The following is a 17,540-nucleotide window of genomic DNA, read 5'->3' as shown; positions in this document are numbered from 1 at the left end:
AAAGTGCCAAACCTTAAGGGAAAGTGGACCGAATACCTTTTTTTTTCAAAAAGAAGTTTTCGTGTCGAGCCAATGCGATAGTCATTATTGGAAATAATTAATCTGATGTGAGTTGCGATTTAAATTTTCTTTAGTATTATGCTTATTTCCTTTGCATATTTCATTTGATCAAAACAGATAACTCTGATATTTACATCAGAAATCATACATATATGATCAGAAATTATGAACTAGTAGGTGAGCTGTCCATAATTTCTATTGCCTTGTCTGCGATTCCATTTCTATGATCATATGGTTTCTCTGTGGACTCTTCTCTAAGTTAAACACTGTACCGGTAATAGCTTTATTCTCCCATTTTTTTTGTTACAATGTTTTTTAACTGCAATGTCTTTTTATTAGAGTTCTGCCAGCTAAACACCAAAGCTTTTATTAGAATACGATACAAAGCATAACGCAGAAATTTTAAGCAGAGTTATCATATCATCGATCAGTCATTCTCCTGTCGTTTTGCGTGTTCGATCGATTCTGATAAAACTACATGTGTTCGTTGTGTTACAATCGCCAAACGTTGACACCATGTGCAGTCTGTTGCTAACCGGTGCTTATAATCATTTCTGAACAAAGTTTCAGCAAAATCCATCAGTGGTCCGAGGCGAAGATTTGTGGAGTATTTTACTAGATATAGTCGTCCAAAGATCATGAGAGTCCGGAAATACACGAACGCAGACCAGGAACTGTGGTGGCCAAATTGATTTGAATCTTGTTAAAATCATATGCGAAATACTATAAAATTCACAAAATCAGCTACAACAACAACTGAGTGAACTATAACCAAAATACTTAAACAATATTAAACTTAAATATTTTGCATAAAAATTAATTTAGTTTACTAAGTGAATATAGCTCTTAAAAGGATTAGTGATTAATCTGAATTATTCTAAAAAAACCATTACAAAGAAGTGCAAAAGAATTTGTAAAACGTGTAAAAAACCGAAAAAGTTAATACCGTTGGTTTTGCAAATCATAGTCTAATATCCAAGCAATACTACATGATAATGATCATGTAATTAAGATAATTAAAATGGCGTTAGCTTGGGTATCAGATAATGATTACAGTGAATGTTTCCTAAATTGGCAAATTTGCATTGATATTAAACAAAGAGAACATCAACATTCTCCTATTGCAAAACCAATGAAGTTTTATAACAGTTTGTGATAGTTCTCTTAATTTAACAGAGCACCATCAAGATCGATTGCAAAATTTTGTATTACTCCATTACCAGCAGCAGCAGCGCAGTCACCATCATAATCTCTGCGAAAGTACTTTCGTCGTGGGATCGTGAGAGTTGAGTGAGTACTTAAATGATTTTTTTTCCTTTTTGATATAATTTTGCACGTATGATATGATATTTGAGTGCCCATGTTCAAATTTCTTTCTTGAACAGTTATTATTTGAGAAACAAATTTGACACAAAAAGTAAACTATTCATTCCCAACATAACATTTGGTTTTCGTCACCAAGTCAAAAGTTATGTGAGTTGGTAACCTTAATATGGTCACATGTTTGCTGTTGATGAATTTAATGACTTTAACAACAGCTCAGAAAAGTATAGAGAGAAAAAAGAGAACAATCATGAACGTGAATGTAATATATGAGTTCTTTTGTAAGTCATTTATCTATAATTTCATTCTTTGTTTACATTTATTATTATTGTTTTTGCACCCTACCTTAAGCATAAACCTATTTTCATTTTTTTTTATTCAACTTACTTACAACTTACGAATTACTTTAAGTGCTTTAGTAATCCTTCATTCATAATATTTATCAACTCATAAATAGTTTCTACGTTTATTGAAATTATTTATCCCATTCTATTTACATTTGATAATGTTGTGATTTCTATAATGCTGACAATAAAATCACTATTACCAAAATAGAGTATTTCCACTTTTGCATCTAGCGTTAATAGGTATATCAAATTTATCTCTTTGTTAGATATAAGTTTACATTTTCAAATACATATGTATATTTTTATTGAAATTCAACATGAATTCTGAATAAACTCCTGAAGATAATCTGATTGATTCTTTTTAGTCGTTGAAGAGGTTGGTAGTGTTATCATGGGGTCATATATAAACTCTCTATTGTGGGCTTGTTTGTTTGATTATGACAATGGATGGGAGGGCAATTACAGTAACAAATATCAGCATGTTGCTTAAGACTTTTGATATCTGCTTTCTCTTACTTTCTCCCATATGCTTTCTCTTCTCATCACATGCACCTATCTGTTATATACCTTTTCATCTCTATAACTATCTCTTTCGATCACCATATCGGTATAAAATTTCCGTTTCCTGCTCAATCTATGTTGCTTTTCTTCTGATATTTCTTTTCTTTTGCACGCACAAAATAATTGAATTTCTGTAGCACAGTGGTATTAGGTATATTCATGCCCAAAGAACCCCCCCACCGACGAGCCACAAGGCCGAGTAATATGCGTGCAGGTATGTATATATGCCACAATGTCATCTACCACAATAATGTAAACGTTGTATGTTACAGTAAAAAATTAAATGGCGCCCAACGTGGGACCCGAACATGACATTTTCCGAAAGGATACTTTTGCAATAACATCTGGCTTTATACCTCATGTCTTTCGGCTCCAACCTTTTTTTTCTCTTCTACAATTTCTACATTTTCATTCTTATATCTTGCGAGACATACCCTCGTAATTCGGATTTAGTTCATGGTCAAATATGTTAATCCTTAAACTACCAGTACTTACGCAAGTCTCGTTGATGACTTCATAGTAGGGTTTTGTTGTAATACAGCATGCAATATTTGGAATTTAGCATCTGGATAATAAGCTAGATCTAACCACAGGCATATGATACGGCAATACCTTACCCTTTTATTCATTAGTTTGGATTTATAGAGTGAAATCATCTATACCAAATAGTGACATCCTTGCTTTTATATTCTATTGTCTATGTTTTTCTATCAAAAGTCTTAGTATAAAAAGAATCCCAACCTTTGAAGACACTAGAGAGGTCAATCAGATCTATCAGCTATAGTTTTTTTGGTGTACCGAAATCTACAGAAATTAATTATCGTTTCTTTTCATTTGTACATTTGCTCACAAGGGTACATTATGTCTCAGGAGATAGGTGCAGAAGATTTAGCCACTGAGATGGGTAGTGAGACTCGTCTTACATGTGGTGCGTGTGCTAATATAATCACGACCAGTTCGCAACATGTACGTACGAATTGCAGTCACACATTTCACAAATCCTGTTTGTCGAAAGTTGTAAAAATACGTCCTTACTGTCCTGTGTGCAACACACGTCTTCTTAGTGAGCCTCCTACGCCATCGGGTTCAACGACAAGGTCGCAAACTAAGGCTCAGAATGTCGCATCATCAAAATCTACGGACAGCTAACATGCACATCCAGCTCCTACTGTGACTCAGACACCCACAACCGGCATTGGGAATCTTCTGTGTCCGCTGACGATTTACAGGCAATGATCTCATCGATAGTTGCCACCCAGCAAGCACAATTATTATCGAGTCTCAGCGATCAGATTGCGAGACTTGTGCAAACGAATTTAGACACAAGATTATCTCAACTCAATCTGAATGGACAATCTGTTTCTCCGGCCATTGTGCCATCGCAAGCACACCAGACTTCTCCCAGACAAATGCAAACTTTACCGGCAGTCGAAGAAAGGACTTTTCGCGAGATGTTTGGGATTCCTTTAAATAACTCAGGAAGTCAAGGGCAATTGAATTCTAGTCGTTCTGGTCCTTCTTCTTCCGCTTTAGGTTCTACATCTTCCAATAGTGCTTCGTCTGATCTTACCTCAAGGCCAGACAAAGTGCTACATATTATTACAAATTGGAAAATAAAGTTTTCTGGAAATGTTAATGGGTTGTCTATTGAGAACTTTATATATAGAGTGAAGTCACTCACTATTCAGACATTGCAGGGAGATTTCGATCTCTTATGCCGCAATGCCAGCTCGTTGTTTGAAGGAAAGGCAGCCGACTGGTTTTGGCGCTACCATAGATCGGTACCTTTAGTGTCATGGAGAGAGCTGTGTAGGGCTTTACGCCAACAGTATAGTGACTCAAGGACCGACATTGATATACGAGAGCTAATCAGGGATAGGAAGCAAAACCGAGGAGAAAGTTTTGATGCTTTCTATGAGTCCATAGTTGAGTTGACAGATAGGTTGAAAGAACCACTTTCGGAAACAATGTTGGTAGAGGTGCTCAGGAGGAATTTACAGCCTGAGATCCAACACGAGATATTGAATCTTAGTATAGGCTCCCTACAGGAGTTGCGAAATATTTGCAGGAAGCGCGAATTTTTCCTGCAGGATATGAGAAGGAAGCACAACATGATGCCGACCAAGTCATATAGGAGTTCGAAACGAGTATCCGAGCTAGACGAGATAGACGATGATGGTTCGATCGAATGTCAAGATGGTGATGAAGGACATATTTCAGCACTTTCCTTAAACTGTTGGAACTGTCATCAAGTAGGGCATAGATATCAGGACTGCCTCTCTGACAGAACCGTTTTCTGTTATGGATGCGGTGCCCCAAATACTTATAAGCCAAATTGTCTAAAATGCGGTCCAAAAAACAGTCGTGTGGGTGCACAGAAGAGCGCACCAGGCCAGAGGGAAGTGACAGAAATGGGACGGAAGTAACTGTCCTGAAAAGGGAGTTGAAAAACATCGATGTTGGCGATTTCAACTCCACTTCAATTCCAAATAATCCAACATTCCATACAATTAAACCTTTTCACGTTCGCCTAAAAGAATATAGGGAAGCAAGGCAGCGAATATTTGGGGATAAGAAAACGTCATCTAGGTCAGGGAATCGAATGCGTGTTTTTTGGAACAAAGTCAAGAGCTTTAGAAAGAGTTGTGTTTCCTCGGTCTTGGACAAACCTTCCGACATGAGGCCATACACAGAGGTGGTCCTCTTTGGAGAGAATATATTGGGACTGTTGGATACAGGGGCATCCCTAAGTTGTATAGGCTCCAAAGTTGCTAAGCAGTATATCGAATCTGGTCGCCCCTATAGGAAGCTTAACTCTGTGGTTAAAACGGCAGATGGGCGAAGTCAAAAAATCTATGGGTGTGTGGAAACTTTAGTAAGTTTTAAGGGGATTGAAAAACCCATTACCATTTTTATAGTTCCCGGTTTGGATAAAGATTTATTCCTTGGCATAGATTTTTGGAAATCTTTTGATCTGCTTCCACCAGGATTGATTTCATCTGATCATTATCAGATAATTTATCTTGGGTTTCGGAAATATCTACGGAAATTGATCTTTTAGAAATTCAAAAGCATCATTTAGAACAAGTTGTTAAATTATTTCCATCTTTTTCTAAACAGGGTTTAGGAAAAACTAATGTTCTCCATCATTCCATTGACACTGTGTCTGCAAAACCTATAAAACAGAGGCATTTTCCCGTATCGCCAGCTGTGGAAAAACTTATTTATGCAGAATTAGATAGGATGTTAGATTTAGGTGTAATAGAGGAATCAAATAGCGCATGGTCCTCTCCGGTAGTCTTACACAGAAAGCCTGGTAAAAACAGACTTTGTTTAGATAGCCGTAAATTAAACTCTGTGACGGTAGGTGACGCATATCCTTTACCACATATAGATGGGATATTGAGTCGTCTGCCAAAAGCACAGTACATAACCTCCTTAGACCTAAAGGATGCCTTTTGGCAAATTCCGTTAGATCTCGAATCTCGTGAGAAAACAGCATTTACCGTTCCTGGGAGGCCGTTGTATCACTATACTGTTATGCCATTTGGATTATGTAACGCTCCGCAAACCATGTCCAGGCTAATGGATAAAGTGATACCACCGACTCTCAGGACGGAGGTGTTTGTTTACCTCGATGATTTGTTGATAATTTCGGAAACGTTTGAGAGGCATCTGGAGGTTTTAAGGATGGTGGCTAAGAAGATTAAGGAATCTGGCCTCACTATAAATGTAGAAAAGAGCAATTTTTGTGTATCTGAGGTTCGGTATCTAGGGTATCTGGTAGGAAATGGGGTAATCAGAACAGATCCAGACAAGGTATCCGCAATTACAGAGTTTCCAGTTCCTCAGTCAGTTAAACAGGTACGAAGGTTTCTTGGGATGACCGGATGGTACCGCAAGTTCATCCGAAACTATGCGGCGATTGCCACACCATTGACTGATCTAACTCGAACTAAGCGTAAATTTAATTGGCCTGATGAAGCTCAGAAGTCTTTTGATGAATTGAAGTCCCATTTGAGCACCGCTCCCGTCTTACATAGTCCAGACTTCTCACAGCCGTTTTTTATACACTGTGATGCAAGTAGGACGGGGATAGGAGGAGTCTTGGTCCAGAAAGATGCGGAGGGTGAAGATTTTCCAATCGCCTTTATGTCGAAAAAACTCAATCAAGCCCAACGTAACTATTCAGTGACCGAACAAGAATGCTTGGCAGCAATGCTAAGCATCAAAAAATTCAGAGCTTATGTAGAAGGGCATGAGTTCACGGTTATCACTGACCATGCGTCATTGAAGTGGCTCATGTCCCAAACTGATCTCAGCACAAGGTTAGCTCGGTGGGCACTGAAACTACAAGGCTATAAGTTCAAGATAGAGCATCGACGTGGTAGTCGGAACATTGTTCCGGACGCGCTTTCGAGGATGAATACGGAGGATTTGTCTTCTTTGTGTTTTGATGATTTTTCAGTTTCAGAGGTAAATTCGGATGAACGTAGTGGGTTTTTTGTGGACGTTAATTCACCGCATTTCCAATCACCAGAATATTTACAACTTCTTGAGAAGGCAAACAATAGTTTGGACAAAATGCCCGATATCAAAATCATAGATGGCTTCCTGTACAGAAGAACAGAGCATGCTACTGGGGAACAGACACGAGACGACTTATCCTGGAAGCTCTGGATTCCACGTGATTTAGTCCCAGATGTTTTAAAGCGCGCTCACGATGATCCGTTGGCTTCTCATGGTGGCATCAATAAGACGCTTTACAAGATTCGCAGATTTTATTTTTGGCCGAATATGGCAGTAGATGTGAAGAAGTGTGTCAATAGCTGTGACATATGTAAAATGAGCAAACACCCCAGTCAGCCGTTGAAGCCGCCAATGGGAAAAACCTCAGATTCTGACCGATTCTTTCAGAAAATCTACATAGATTTTCTTGGACCGTATCCGAGGTCTCGAGATGGAAATATAGGCATATTTGTTGCACTAGACCACTACAGTAAGCTTCCTTTTCTGAAACCTGTTAAAAAATTCACGTCAGATGTAGTAATCAGTTATCTTGAAACCGAACTATTCCACACCTTTGGGGTGCCGGAAACCATTGTTTCTGACAATGGTTCACAATTTAAATCTAATTCCTTCAGTCGTTTTCTAAATCGGTACAATGTAAACCAGATCTTTACAGCCATACATGCACCTCAGGCCAATGCTTCGGAGCGCGTAAATAGGTCCGTATTAGCCGCCATCAAATCCTATATCTCTACAGACCAAAAGGACTGGGATAAGCTGTTGAGCAGCGTTGGATGTGCCTTGAGGTCTACTACCCATTCCGCAATAGGTACCTCGCCATATTTCCTCGCATTTGGACAACAGATGGTAACCAATGGACAGGACAGTCAGATTTAATAGAGACGACTCTTTGGCCATAATGGGTAACAGAGCCAAGGAGATAATGAGTAGACAGTTTCAGCGCAATGAAAGGTCATATAATCTTCGCTCTCGGGAGGTCACATATAATGAGGGACAGGAAGTATTTCGCCGCAATTTTAAGCAGAGTAGTTTTGAGCATAACTATAATTCCAAACTGGCTCCCACTTTCTTAAAGGCACGAATTCGCCGGAAGATGGGTAACAGCTATTACGAACTCGAGGACTTGCAAGGACGTTTGGTTGGTGTATATCATGCAAAAGATATACGTCATTAAATTTTTGCTTCCGTTTTCCTCTCTCGTGGCAAGCGTGATCAGTCTTAGGTGGCTGTTGCTACCCCCCTAAGTCTGATTTTGGCAGGGGAGAATTGTAGAAGCGCTTGCCCTTCAGATGTACGACATACTTTTTATGGACGTTTTTTTCTACCTCCTTAATGTTTTGGTTGTGTTAGCCTAGTACATAAACGCCCTCTACCTGTCAACAACCTGATGTTGATCGAATACCTTTGTTAACAATTTTTTTTTTAACTGGAAGGGAAGTAGCGAGTTAAAGGTAATACCGAGGTTTCCATTTCAATGAAAGACATATTTTCGTCCATTTTGTTTGTCGTCACTCCAGGAGTCTACATCGAGAGGCATTTCATTGGGAAAGTGAATCATTTTTGTTAAAAGTAAAAGTGCCAAACCTTAAGGGAAAGTGGACCGAATACCTTTTTTTTTCAAAAAGAAGTTTTCGTGTCGAGCCAATGCGATAGTCATTATTGGAAATAATTAATCTGATGTGAGTTGCGATTTAAATTTTCTTTAGTATTATGCTTATTTCCTTTGCATATTTAATTTGATCAAAACAGATAACTCTGATATTTACATCAGAAATCATACATATATGATCAGAAATTATGAACTAGTAGGTGAGCTGTCCATAATTTCTATTGCCTTGTCTGCGATTCCATTTCTATGATCATATGGTTTCTCTGTGGACTCTTCTCTAAGTTAAACACTGTACCGGTAATAGCTTTATTCTCCCATTTTTTTTGTTACAATGTTTTTTAACTGCAATGTCTTTTTATTAGAGTTCTGCCAGCTAAACACCAAAGCTTTTATTAGAATACGATACAAAGCATAACGCAGAAATTTTAAGCAGAGTTATCATATCATCGATCAGTCATTCTCCTGTCGTTTTGCGTGTTCGATCGATTCTGATAAAACTACATGTGTTCGTTGTGTTACAATCGCCAAACGTTGACACCATGTGCAGTCTGTTGCTAACCGGTGCTTATAATCATTTCTGAACAAAGTTTCAGCAAAATCCATCAGTGGTCCGAGGCGAAGATTTGTGGAGTATTTTACTAGATATAGTCGTCCAAAGATCATGAGAGTCCGGAAATACACGAACGCAGACCAGGAACTGTGGTGGCCAAATTGATTTGAATCTTGTTAAAATCATATGCGAAATACTATAAAATTCACAAAATCAGCTACAACAACAACTGAGTGAACTATAACCAAAATACTTAAACAATATTAAACTTAAATATTTTGCATAAAAATTAATTTAGTTTACTAAGTGAATATAGCTCTTAAAAGGATTAGTGATTAATCTGAATTATTCTAAAAAACCATTACAAAGAAGTGCAAAAGAATTTGTAAAACGTGTAAAAAACCGAAAAAGTTAATACCGTTGGTTTTGCAAATCATAGTCTAATATCCAAGCAATACTACATGATAATGATCATGTAATTAAGATAATTAAAATGGCGTTAGCTTGGGTATCAGATAATGATTACAGTGAATGTTTCCTAAATTGGCAAATTTGCATTGATATTAAACAAAGAGAACATCAACATTCTCCTATTGCAAAACCAATGAAGTTTTATAACAGTTTGTGATAGTTCTTTTAATTTAACAGAGCACCATCAAGATCGATTGCAAAATTTTGTATTACTCCATTACCAGCAGCAGCAGCGCAGTCACCATCATAATCTCTGCGAAAGTACTTTCGTCGTGGGATCGTGAGAGTTGAGTGAGTACTTAAATGATTTTTTTTTCCTTTTTGATATAATTTTGCACGTATGATATGATATTTGAGTGCCCATGTTCAAATTTCTTTCTTGAACAGTTATTATTTGAGAAACAAATTTGACACAAAAAGTAAACTATTCATTCCCAACATAACATTTGGTTTTCGTCACCAAGTCAAAAGTTATGTGAGTTGGTAACCTTAATATGGTCACATGTTTGCTGTTGATGAATTTAATGACTTTAACAACAGCTCAGAAAAGTATAGAGAGAAAAAAGAGAACAATCATGAACGTGAATGTAATATATGAGTTCTTTTGTAAGTCATTTATCTATAATTTCATTCTTTGTTTACATTTATTATTATTGTTTTTGCACCCTACCTTAAGCATAAACCTATTTTCATTTTTTTTTATTCAACTTATGCTAGGAACACAATTGGAGCGAACGACGAATTTCGCCCTACGCGGCGACAAAATGAGCCGCGAAAATTCGTCGTATGGAACACAATACCGACGAAATTATAAAACAGCTGATGAAGTTGTTTACTTTTTGCTCATTTGTTGACTACAATGAAAATTATACAAGAACTCATAATTCTTTATAATTTCAGTTATGTCCATCTTCTCTATTATAAATTCACTGATATCCATCTTCACTCAGGCGCAAGTGCACAAATAAATAAACAAATTATTTATGTTTTTTTTATACGAATAACAGATAGTAGAGTGACCATAACAAATTTTTAAGTAAAAAGTAACTTTATTTACTAAAACACATAAAATTCGTACAAGTATGGCCACCTTGTACTGTTTTGTCGCCGTTCGCCGGCGTATGAAATAGAAATAAAGCTAATTGAGTTCGCGGCGACCGACGAAATTTTCGCCGTCGCCGTGATTGTGTGCACTTCCATATACACATATGGTTTTTATTTTTGACGACGAACATACGCCGCGAAAAAATTCGTCGTTCGCTCCAATTGTGTTCCTAGCATTACTTACAACTTACGAATTACTTTAAGTGCTTTAGTAATCCTTCATTCATAATATTTATCAACTCATAAATAGTTTCTACGTTTATTGAAATTATTTATCCCATTCTATTTACATTTGATAATGTTGTGATTTCTATAATGCTGACAATAAAATCACTATTACCAAAATAGAGTATTTCCACTTTTGCATCTAGCGTTAATAGGTATATCAAATTTATCTCTTTGTTAGATATAAGTTTACATTTTCAAATACATATGTATATTTTTATTGAAATTCAACATGAATTCTGAATAAACTCCTGTAGATAATCTGATTGATTCTTTTTAGTCGTTGAAGAGGTTGGTAGTGTTATCATGGGGTCATATATAAACTCTCTATTGTGGGCTTGTTTGTTTGATTATGACAATGGATGGGAGGGCAATTACAGCAACAAATATCAGCATGTTGCTTAAGACTTTTGATATCTGCTTTCTCTTACTTTCTCCCATATGCTTTCTCTTCTCATCACATGCACCTATCTGTTATATACCTTTTCATCTCTATAACTATCTCTTTCGATCACCATATCGGTATAAAATTTCCGTTTCCTGCTCAATCTATGTTGCTTTTCTTCTGATATTTCTTTTCTTTTGCACGCACAAAATAATTGAATTTCTGTAGCACAGTGGTATTAGGTATATTCATGCCCAAAGAACCCCCCCACCGACGAGCCACAAGGCCGAGTAATATGCGTGCAGGTATGTATATATGCCACAATGTCATCTACCACAATAATGTAAACGTTGTATGTTACACAAGACATATTTTTTCTCTTTTCTCGGGAGCAAATTCGGAGTTTCCGTGGATCTAGGCTCCTTTCAAAAAAGGTAGACAATTTCGTTCATTTAGCAGATTGTAGTGTATACGGGCCATCCTTAGTACTAGCCTTCCGACCTGCAAAACGTCTTACTTAATTGACTGATGTAGTTTAGTTTAAAAGACGCGCGGTTGTTTTTGGTAACCCCTCCACTCGGAGACCTGCTGGTCCATTGTGTTCATCCTAAATTCAAGAAATTAGAAACAAAGATTGGTTAAAGAGGAAATATTAGTAGGAGAAAAGAATGATAAGGGTAATCCACTGCTAAGAATTTTGCCTTGTCGTCTTTAGCCACTTAAATCTTTTGGCTAATTGAAGAATTACTGCAGCGTCAGTGTTAGAGAATGAAAACAAATGGTGTGACAGTTGTTCCCCCATTAACATGTGTATCACGTTAATGAGTGCTGGACAGTGGCAGAGCAAATGTTTGATCATCTCAATTTCTACCTCATCTTGATAGATTAAATCATCGCTGTTCCATATCGAAGTCATTGCCCTCACCTTGCAGTGACCTGTAATGATGCACACCACAAGTTTTAGATCAGGTTTCGACAATGGCGATTTTGTTCTCTTTTCTGAGAGCATGGGCTAGTTTCTCTTGGAGACGTTACATCCTCTTTTTAGAGTTTTCCATTTTTGTTGAGTTTTCTCAACGTAGTGTCTATGAATTACTTGGAAAAAATGGCACAAGGGTGGTTTAACCGAGTTCTCAACTTCAACGACAGCTGATTCATACCCCAGCCAGCCAAATACGTCTGCCGTCTCATTGGGGGAATATTGTAATGACCTGGAGCCCAACACAGATTGATGGACAACACAGTGCCTGAGATGTGCTCTTGAAAGCACCTGCTATTAGTAACGATGCAGCTCCGTTTTCTCTTCCATTCTCTTCCAGGAGATAATGTACTCACAAGGAACTCCTTTTGTGGATTTTAAGACAATTCCATTGAAAATTTAGGCTGAAATCATCAAAATACGGAATATGGGGGTACCTTTATATCGGGCTATACGATATCATGGACGTATATAGGCAATTCTTGTGTAGGGCATAAAGTACTCACAGGGAACTTCTTGTGAGAATTTCCAGACAATACCATTGAATAATGTGGCTTAAATCATCAAAATACCGAATATAGGGGGGTACCGTTATATGGGGGCTATACGATATCGTGGGCCTATAGATAATTCTCTTCCAGGGGATAACTTACTTAAAAGGAACTCCTTGTGTGAATTTTAAGACAATTCAGTTGAGAAATGTGGCTAAAATAATCAAAGTACCGAATAAAAGGGGGGGGGGGGTGCTATATGGCGGCTATACGATACCGTGGACCGACATAGCATATTTTCCTTACATGCTGGCGCGGACGGAACATGAGTTGATACACTCACCCAAAATCTATGTTACTATCATGCAGCAAAGTATGATGATCCCCACCACATTTAAATCAGCTTTTGATTATCGCTTGGTGCCATTTGCCCAGACAACGCGTACAATCTCGATGCTGGGCCACCACATTGATACGCGACTCCAGCGTCATCTCCAAGAAGTCTTTGCAAATGCTCAACGAGGTGGGGTTTGGAACCGAAGAACCCGCAGTGATGGATTCAGGGTTGTTGTTCGAATCCGCAGTTACGGATTTGGATGATATTGGCCTTGATATCGGATCCGAAGTTTCGCTATAGATGAGTTTGACGGCCGCTATTGCTTTAACCGACTCATCGACTACTTCCGAGGGATGGCGAATATATTTGTCCGCCCTTCTCAAACGGTTATCGATTTCCATAACAATATTGTACATATTGGATGCGTCCATTTTACAACGAAAAACAGATTTGTTATTCGCAGTTCAATACTAGTTAGTCAGAGCCATGGCAGAAAAATACAGGTAGATGCATCAACGCTTGGGAGCATTGATATGTCAAAAAAATTTAAATGTATTTTCAAATATAAGTAGATCTTTATATGTTTTCTTATCCTACGTCATTCGGAGGCTATTATAATTCGCGTTTTTCAACAATTTTTACAAATTTAAATAATTTTTCATTCAACACTTTCAATTCCAAAATTGGTTTGACAGTTCATTGTCCCAGCAGCTGTGTCGACGCGTCTACCTATATTCTTCTACCATGGTCAGAGCGACAAGGGATGACCGCTTTACAACACAGGTTAGGACATGAACGTCTATATTGGATCGATCGAGTGATCCCTACATGGACAGTCTATAAATTATTTGCTGTGCCAAGGAAAATAATTAAAATTCAAAATTTGAAGTTTGTGCAGTAGTAATGGGCTATTAGTATTTTGGAAACTATTTTTGGAGTTACTTGCCATTCACTGTTGTTGGAGTTACGTGTTAATTGCAGCTTTTCTGGAGTGCCACAACAAAATATTTCTGCTGCTTTGTCTTGCTGGTAGATGCGCATAGTTGCACATATTTAAAATGCCGTCCCAATTGATCTGCAATGTCTGCAATGAACATATTGCAACATCTAAGTACAAAATTGGATCCACTGGTTGTATGAATTCTTTTCAATTGTCTGAAGCTGAGGCTAGAGTTAATAAGGCTTTTAGATACACTTGTAGTGCCTGTGTGCGGTCTGCTGGTGGTGATGGTGTGTCTGGGGTAGTTGATCGTGGCAATCTTATTAACTCGGTGCCGAATATGTCCCCGGCTGCTTGTGCCTCTGTTGTTGATGATGTTGTTGTTGGCAGTTCTGACACTGTGCGCCGTTGGCAAGATGACTTGCTTTTGACCATGAAGAAACAGATGGATATCTACATGGACCAGTGTGTACGTGAATTCAAAGCCAAAGCTGATGCACTTTTTGAGTTGTATAGTGTTCAAATTTCTGAGGTGAAAAGCAGTTTGAGTGTAATCAGCAGATCAGTGGATGAACTGAAGTCAGCTGTTAGTGAGGTGAAGAGCACTGCTGCGAGTATGGAGAAAAGACTGTTGGGTTGAATTCGAGATTTGGAATTGTTTAATTGTATGCTCCAGCGCAGACTGCACCGTTCAGATGTAATTATCAGAGGCCTGCCTAATAATGTTAAAGACCTTAGAGCGCAAGTTGTTAATATTGCCAAGGTTTGTGGATTGCATCTGGGGCCTCGTGACATGCATCATTGCTGCTACATCTCTGATCGTAGAGCGGTTCTTGGTAAATTTAACTCCATTCAGGACAGAGATGCTTTGATGCGAAATTTTGCTAAAAGGGGGCGTATACTTTTGTAGCAAGTAATGGAGGATTGTCTTCTTGAATCCCGGGTGTACATAAATGATCACCTGATTAAGTCAACTTCGAAGCTGGTGTTTGCTTGTCGTCGTTTGCTGAGGAAGAAGCACATTAGGAGTTTTAGATTGGTCAATGGTGACCAGCCTTTAGTTGAAGTGGTTCTCCCTGATGGAGTGAAAACGTTGTTTGAGCAGTGTGAGCTTTTTGAATTGGCCAATCGATCTCAGTGTGCAGTAAGTGGCGTACAGCTGAATTCTGCTCCTGGTTTGCTGCTTGGTGATGGTAATGCTGTATAATAGTTGTTTGCTTAGATATTTAAGGCATGCTAGTGTTGTTGATCTCACTATTTTTTGATATTTTTTTTTATTTTTCTTGGACCAAGTGAATTGTTAATATAACAAGTTTTGTCTCTATTTTTGCTTTATTATAAATTTATTTTATTATATTTTTATTTTATTGTATTTATTCTTATTTTATTGTTTTCTATAATTTTTCTAACTACTATAATTATGCTCCCCAACCTTTTTTTTTGATTTCTATGTCCCTTGATGGGAATCTCGGACCCGTGATCAGGGATGCTCAATTTTTCAGGCATGTCTCTTCTTGCTTCCATGGTAAAATTACGTATGGTCACTTGAATTGTCAAAGTTTGCGACCATCTAGATATAATCATTGCAGTTTCTTCGAGGTCGTTGATGGTTCCAGGGTACAAGGTTCTGCGTAGTGACCGTGTTGGCCGCGTTGGTGGAGGTGTAATGCTATATGTACGTGATAATTTGTCATATAAGGTGGTTTACCGATCGGAAAATTATGGTGTGTGTGAATCTTTTTCTGCTGAGCTTTTCCTGGGCGGCACTACAGTGCTTTTTACTGTCGTCTACTTACCTCGTGGGGATGTAGACACATTTAGTCTTATCCATGAGGGTATTTTTGATTCATATGCGAACATTGTTGTTTGTGGCGATTTTAACTATAATTTGTTTAAACCGTTTAATTCTTTATCAATGCGAAGACTGTGCAGATCTCTTGGGCTTTCTGTTGTACACAATTCCAGTCCGACTCACCTTGATGTTGCTCGTAGCACTACCTTATTAATTGACTTTTGCCTGGTCTCTGATGCCTTGACTGTGAATTTTTCCTCGCAGGGGCAGTGCCCTGGTATTTCCCACCATGCATTAATTTTTGGAGGGGTTGAACTCCTGGTTCTTGCTGAAGAAAAGGTTATTGAGTTCCTGGATTTTCGTAGGACTGACTGGCGGGGTGTGGAAGATTATGTTTGCAATTTTGATTTTAGTCTTCTGTATCTTACAAGTGATGTTGACCAACATTTGGCTTTGTTTGATTTGTTGTTTCAATATTTGTTGCCTTTTGTACCTACTGCTACCAGCTGTTTTCGCCCAAAAAATGATGCTTGGTTGGGGTTGGATGTGGTAAAGTCGGCCTGTTATGTTAGGGATCAGGCTTATCTGGAGTGGCGTAGGCGTCCTACGGTTCGCAACAGGAAGATATTTTGTATGTATAGACACCGCTGTAAGGCTGTCATGCGTAATGAAAGAAGGAAATTTTATGAGGAAATGTTTGGTCGTATGAGTAGTGTGCAGATATGGAAGTCGTTAAAGTCGTTTGGTTGTCTTGATGATGGTTGTGATGTCCCATTTATTGATGTCAATGCTGTTAATAATTACTTTTGTAGTGTTGGTAATTTAGGTTCGTCTCGTGATTTTGTTGTTAGTGAGGCCAATGATTTTGATTCTTTTAGATTTGACTGTGTATACATGGATGATTTGTTTCGGGCTTTGCGGAATATTAAGTCAAATGCTGTAGGTGTTGATGGCATACCTATTAAGTTCTTCAAATGCGTATTCCCTTACATTTGTAGTCACTTTCTGCATTTTGTAAATTGTATTTTTATGACGTCAACCTTTCCACTTGCGTGGAAGGTTGCGCGTGTGGTGCCTGTGCCGAAGAAGGGGAGTTCTTATCATCAGACGAATCTTCGACCAATAAGCATTCTGCCGGCTATGTCGAAATTGGTTGAACATGTTATTAAGGATGCGATTGTTGATTTTCTGGATGACCGTAAGTATTTGAGTAGTTCCCAGTTTGGGTTTCGGCGTGGTTCTAGCACCACGGTTCATATTTTAGCCCTCACTGATGTCATTCGTGATTTGTTCAATAGTTCTGATGTTGGTTTGCTTGTTGGCCTTGATTTGTCTAAGGCCTTTGATTCTGCGGATCATACGCTTCTGCTCTGTAAGCTGAGAGACAAGTTTTATTTCTCTCCTTCTTCGTGTAGATTGATATCATCGTATTTGAGTGGAAGATCTCAGTTTGTTGTGCACAGGGGTGTTCAGTCTGATGTTTGTTCTGTGCGGTGTGGTGTCCCACAAGGATCTGTGCTTGGCCCTCTACTTTTTATTATGTTCATTAATGACATTGTGGGGTCTGTGTCTAATTCCAGTTGTGAAGTTTTCATGTATGCGGATGACATTCATGTCTTCTTTAGAAGTGCAGATCTCTTTGAGTTGGAAAATGTGGCACACACTACTTTGGGATTGCTTTCTATGTGGATCTCCTCTAATGGTTTGTCTGTAAATTGGAATAAAACAGAAGCTGTTCTGTTTAATAGTCCTCGTTATGTTCCTACGCCGTGCATCTGTGTTGGCTCCTTTGTGGTTAATGTTGTGGATGAGATGAGATGTTTAGGTGTAGTCATT

Source organism: Musca domestica, unplaced genomic scaffold (assembly GCF_030504385.1).
Source record: "Musca domestica strain aabys unplaced genomic scaffold, Musca_domestica.polishedcontigs.V.1.1 5, whole genome shotgun sequence".
NCBI lineage: Eukaryota > Metazoa > Arthropoda > Insecta > Diptera > Muscidae > Musca > Musca domestica.
The sequence above is the reverse complement of the archived record's forward strand: the minus strand, read 5'-3'. Positions refer to the sequence as shown.